Raw genomic sequence first — 6,577 nt, forward strand, 5'->3', positions numbered from 1 at the left:
AGACTTCATCTTCAATCTTTTTGGCCTCATCTCAATCAAGCACAAATTTCTTTTCACTTTTCTCAGATTGCCAGTTCCTGCCACCCATCTTCATGTACCCCATCAAGCTTTGGTTATGACGTGGTGAGGTAGGAAGGAGACTTGAGTCTGGAACAACCAGCCAGCTCTAGGCTGTTCTTCTTCAATGAGAGTCACACAGTTTGATACGTAAATATCTCTCTATACTTTCCAAGAGGGCTTCCCCAGTGGCTCAGCGGAAGAGAATCCGCCTGCCAATGTGGTTTGATCCCTGGGTCGGGAAGATCCCCTGGAAAAGGAAATAGCAACCCACTCCAATATTCTTGCTTGGGAAATCCCATGGACAGAGGAGCCTAGCAGGCTATAGTCCAAAGGATCACAAAGAGTCAGACACGACTTAGCTACTAAAACAACAGTACTTCACAAGAGAAACAAAACACTTGAAAGAAATGTATGTTTCTAAATACGCTTCTTACCCATAGTAACTAATATTTGCCGTGTACACGCAGGATACGTTCAAAGCACTGTATCGTTGGTTTAAAAAGCCAATTTGGCTTCTACTATGTTAATCCAAATGTTCCAATTAGTTTAGAGCTCTCATAATTATGTATAATTCAGTTTGCATTTATGCATGAAATGTTTATTTCCATAATTGTAACAAGCACTTAAATTAATTACACTCTAACCTCTTGATTCTATGGGCCAACTGTTGAGTCTTTTTGTTAATATTTTAAACTCATGCCTTTTTATTTTTGAATTCCACCCCCCAGCCCCTGTCTTTGATGTGTTGTTTCTTATCCTTGTTTGGAAATCTCGGTGGAATCTTCTCAGAATAATCTTGCAGTTTTCTTTTATGACTGAAACTTTGCATTTTAGCAGTTGTCTGGAGATAGTTTCTTCCTTGTGAAATATCAGTTTTAATAACAGGAAAAGAAAAATGCCATAAATCTGCACTAACCACATAAAGCTGAAGTCTCTGAGAGACTGATTAACATGGAGACTCTACACAGGTTTTTCAATAATTAGAGGATGTGCTTGCATGAAGCCACGACTGCTCCGGCCTTGAAGCCATTTCCCAGGGCAGCCAGCAATTATTACAGCCTGAAGGACCTTTCTTCTATTCTATGCCTCCAGCTATTGAAGCTGTTTTCAAATAAAGGTCTCTTAATTTCACAAAAAGTTAACATCACCTTGGATGCACAGCACTTTCTGCTAATATCTTCGCCACTTGGTTGGGAGAGAGCCCTCAGAGAGAAGGCAATTAGAAATTCCTAATCTGTTGTTCACCCACCCAGAAAAGGTTAAGAATATGCTGGTCTCTGAATAGGTGAACGGAGCAGAGGGAAGGTCCAGGCTCCCCTGCTGCCCCAGCTAACTGCCTGCCCTATCAGAGAAGGCCACCGAACATTCTCTGCACAGCTCGGCAGTGAGTTTTCTTGTGGGTTTGAGTGGTTTTTTTTTTTTCTTTTTGTCTCCATAAATTATAAATACCAAATATAGTACAGAAAAGATTGTCATTTTTCCTTTTGGTATGGTGCTCAGAATACTGTCAGCATGCGATAAATGCTAAATGTTTGCTATGATGACTTTGGAGAAAAATTCTTACGATAGTTCATCACCAATAGCCACACACACAAAAAAAGTTCTAATTTCTGATATGTAATTGCTTGTATGGTCTGGATATAATGCAATATTATGAATAATTATAAATAGGGTGCTTCTATATAGTACTTTTTTTCAGTGAGTGATGATGAAATTTTGACTCCATGATAAATTTGCAGAAACATGAGTCTTCTGCCTGGTGGGCTTACTATTAAATAAGCAACACATTCTATAAATGACAAGAGAAAATTTATCTCCTTGGTCTAGGCAATTGATTTGGCATTTGATCATCCTTCTGTTCTACAATTCAATAATTTAATTTGGCCAAATGGGCAAATTGAGCACTGAACAAAAGTCTGTTTAAGCTGGAGTGAGCTAGGGAGTGGGTTTTTTCTAAAAAAATTCTTTTTCATTACAGTTTATCTCAAGATATCAAATATAGTTCCCTGTGCTTACACAGTAGGACCTTATTGTTTACCTATATTATACACATTAGCTTGCATCTGCCAACCCCAGGCTCCTGATTCGTCCTTTACCTCCCCTCCCCATTGATAGCCATAGTTTGTTTTCAGTGTCTGTCAGTCTCTTTCTGCTTTGTTAATAAGTTCATTTGTTTCTTTTTTAGATTCCACATGTAAGTGATATCATATGGTATTTGACTTTCTCTGCCTGACTTACTTCACTTAGTAGGATAATCTCTTTGTTCATCCATATTGCTCTGCAAATGGCATTATTTCATTCCTTTTTATGGCTGAGTAGTATTCCGTTAACATATGTACCACATCTTCTTTATCCATTCATCTGCCAATAGACACTTAGACTGCTTCCATGTCTTGACTATTGTAAACAGTGCTACTATGAAAACTGGGGTGCATGCATCTTTTTAAAATAGAGGTTGTAGTTTTTGTTGTTGTTTAGTCGCTAAGTCATGTCTGACTCTTTTGCGACCCCATGGACAATAGCCTGCCAGGCTCTTCTGTCCATGGGATTTCCCAGGCAAGAATACTGGAGTGGGTTGCCATTTCCTTCTCCAGGGGATCTTCCTGACCCAGGGATCAAACCCACATCTCCTGCACTGCAGGCGGATTCTTTACCACTGAGCTACCTGGGAAGCCCTTGTAGCTTTTATTGTTGTTGGATAATATTCCACTGTATGAATATGCCATATTTTTTTTTATTGATTCATGGGTTTATGAATATTTGGTACGTTTCTATTTTTTAATTTGTTATAAAACTATTGTGATCATTTGAGTACAAGTCCTTGTGTGGACTTTTTTTTTTTTATCTTGGGAAAACACTTAGAATGGCAAAAAGTACCAAATAGTGCCAAGAACTTGGAGCAATAAGAACTCCTGGATGTTGCTGTTTGGAATGTGAAATTCTACAGCTATTTGGAAAATAGCTTGACATCCAAAAATTAAGCCATACGTTTACTGTCTAACTCAGTAATGCTATTCCTAAGTGTTTCTACTATAGTCTTTTTAATGTAAGTGTAATCTGCATTTCCCTAATGACTAACAATATCACATCTTTTCTGGCAAGTTTGTCATTATTTCTGCATTTTGCATATATTCTTTGGTGAAGAGTTCAATGCAGAGGTTTTTGCTGCTTTTTAATTGGGTTACTTTGCTGTCTTACTAAGTTATAAAAGTTCTTTATATATAAAAACAAGTCTTTTACCAGATTTATGTGCTGTGAATGGATTCTCTCAGTCTGTGGTCTGTTTTTTTATCCTAACAGTGGTTTTCAACTTTGATGAACTCAATTTTTTTTTTCTTTTATGATCTGTGCTTTTTGTATCCTTGAAATGAGACACAAAAATTAGTTTGAAATCTTTGTCTCATTCAAGGTCACAAAACTTTTTATGTTTTCTTCTAGAAATTTTATAAATTTACCCTAGCATTTAAGACTGTGATCCATTTCAAGTTAATCTTATATGTATGGAGTAAGGCAATAATTGAGGTTCTTTTTTTCTTTCTCTTAAGATTATCCAATTGCTCCAGCTTTTCTTTCTTTATTTGAGTGTCCATGGTCCTTTTGAGGAAATTCAATTAACCATTTATATGTGAGTCAGTTTCTCAACTCTTTATTCTATTCCATTGATTTGTATGTTTAGCCTTACTTATACTCTTGTTAGCTTTATAATAAGTTTTCAAATAAAACAGTCTAAGTCATCCAAATTTGTTGGTTTTATTTTTTTTCCTGAATAGTTTTGCCTATTGGTTCTTTGGTTTCCAGGCACTTCTAGAATTACCCTGTCAGTTTTCAATAAAATTTCTGGGATTTTTATCAGGATTGCTTTGAATCTCCTAACCAGTTTTAGGATAATTGACATTTAGTAATATTCAGTCTTCTGACCCATGGAAAAGACATCTCATTTACTTAGGTATTCCTTGATCTCATAATATATTGCCATTTTCAGTGTTCAGGTCTTGTGCATATTTTGTTAAAATTTCCCTATGTATTTCACATTTTTAATGCTCTTTTGTATGAGCTTGTTTTATTAATTTCAATTTCTAATTTCTTCTTAGTAGTATATAAGAATACAATTAATTTTTGAATGCTGCAGCATTGCTTAACTTATTTACTAATACTGGTATTTTTTGTTTGTTTCTACATAGACAATTATATTGTTTATTAAAAAAAAAACCACTACATATCCAAATTTTATATGACTAGGATCCAACCAGAGAAGCAGAAGCAGTAGGCCACACACATACACACACCCATGGATTTACATGAGAGGCAGAATTGGTTTATACAGTTGCAGGGGCTGGCTGAACCGTCTCTGTGAAAATGTCTCTGTCAAATGCTGGAGCCTGGAGAGCGTGGGCAGGCACTCGAGAAGGGAAGGTGGTGAGACCCTGGACCTCCGCAAGGACAGACTGAAACTTGTATCCATTCTTGTCGCCTCTGACCTTGGTGACGAAGGTCTCCTTCGGGAGCCACAACTCTTTTTCACGGAGGTGAACACACACACGCCTGATCCCAAGAGTGAGAGAAAATGAAGAAAGACCGAATGATGAATAGAGAAAAATTGAAGGCCCAGCTGGTGCTTCACACCAAGGAAATCAACCAGCAGAACACAGTGATCGTTGCAGCTCCAGAATATGGAAAGAGTGGACAATGTTTCTTCCCCTCTGCTGTCTAGAGTCTTTACAATTTAGGAAAGTTAGGAGACATTCTTTATTTTCTCCCCCTTTTCCATCCCCAAAGTGGAGGAACCAATCTAGAAGAGAGAGGGAGAGGAGGAATTGGAGACCCAGGCCAAGTTTTTACCACCATGTTATAGTCATAAATCCCACTTAAATGGGAAGTAGGAAAGAAGAGTCCTGGACATGACTGAGATTAAAGATAAGATGAGAAGGACAAATCTTAAATACACGAATGGTTCTTAAATACGCGAATAGTTCTGAAAGTACCTGAAAACTGATGGAATCCTGCCACAGTGTTGAGTGAGGAGAGGTTAACTTTGATAGCAGAGGGTGATGAGGAATTTAAGGCAGTCATGATAAAGGCGTGAAGACCTAGCAAAAGGTTATGAAGATGAGTCAAAGGATGAGACAGGTCTAATTATTCTTATAAGTGTTCAATGGAAGTATGACTCCGGCTAGAATAAAAAAGGAAGAAATATGTAATATTGTTGGACACGGTGGTGCAGAATAATTAAGAGGTAGTCACAATGTTAGAACCGTGAGTCAGAAAACCTACCTTCTATTCTTAAGTCCCATGATTTCCATGGACAAGGCATTAGACTTCACTGAATCTCAGTGTCTTTCTGTAAGGAGTACAGAATGTTCATTTTAAGGGCTTGGCTGGGCTCAAGCAAAATGACTTATTGGAAAGCATTTTGAAAACTTCAAAACTTCAGATGATATTATTAAACAAACCCCGGAGATTAACTTGAGTTTTGTAAGCATCTTCTTGATCTCAAGCTGGCTAGTTTAAATGGTTAGGGAAACGGGGAAGAGAATAAAGTAAGATAGGAGAATCGTGTGTGCCCGTCATTGTGACCAGTGTGAAGAGACAGGCAGGAGGGAAGAAGGCCCTGATCCGACTGTCTGAGAGCGTGAATGCACGCCTTTCATCTCCCCGCAGGCGGATCGCACATCCTACAGCCAGCATAGTCTCATTTACGGGCGGTTTTGCAGGTAAGGGTGCAGCTTCTCACTCGTGAGAATATTTCCAAAGCCACTAATAAAAAGGCAGCTCACCATGTGCTATGCGAGATGACAAGCACATCTTGGGGTGAATGACGGGTAGAGAATTGTCATCTCTCTTCTCAAAATCACGCTATCCCGGGCTCCCGCGGCTTGGCACCTGTGGCTTGTTAGCAATTACACGTGGAAGCCGGCCCATTCAAAGATGCCCTGTAGAGCAAGCAGTTGTTGGCTGTGGCCTTCAGTCTGTCTTCACATGGTTTCAAGGCTCTCCGTTAACGTGTATGAGAAGAAGCTTTAAAATCACTTTTCTTTCTCTTTTCCACATTGTCTCCCGTTTCGTTCTTAAGTGTGACTTGATGAGCTTTTCATCCAGGATGTAAGCAGAAATGAGAATAGCAATCCCTCTGAGTGTGCTGGTTTGGTTTATGCCTGGACTAGTTTTGGAACAAATGCTTTGATACTGATTCATATGAGAACTGGTAGCTGTATCTCAAAAATGTTTCAAAGCTGTTTGAGCTAAGTGCCGTGTTTCTTGATAATATTGGCAGAAACCAACTCAATGTTGTAGAGCAATTATCCTTCAAGTAAAAATAAATAAATTCAATGATAAAAAAGATAATATTAAAAATAACAGAAATTATTTTCTGCTTAGAAGTTATCAGGCACTGTTTTAAGTACTTATATGAATTACCTCATTTAATCCTCACTATAACAAAGCCATAATTATCATCATTATTCATATGAGAAAACTGAGGCACAAGAATGTTAAGTAATTTTGTTGTTTTGTATATTTA

This window comes from Muntiacus reevesi, chromosome 13 (assembly GCF_963930625.1).
Source record: "Muntiacus reevesi chromosome 13, mMunRee1.1, whole genome shotgun sequence".
NCBI lineage: Eukaryota > Metazoa > Chordata > Mammalia > Artiodactyla > Cervidae > Muntiacus > Muntiacus reevesi.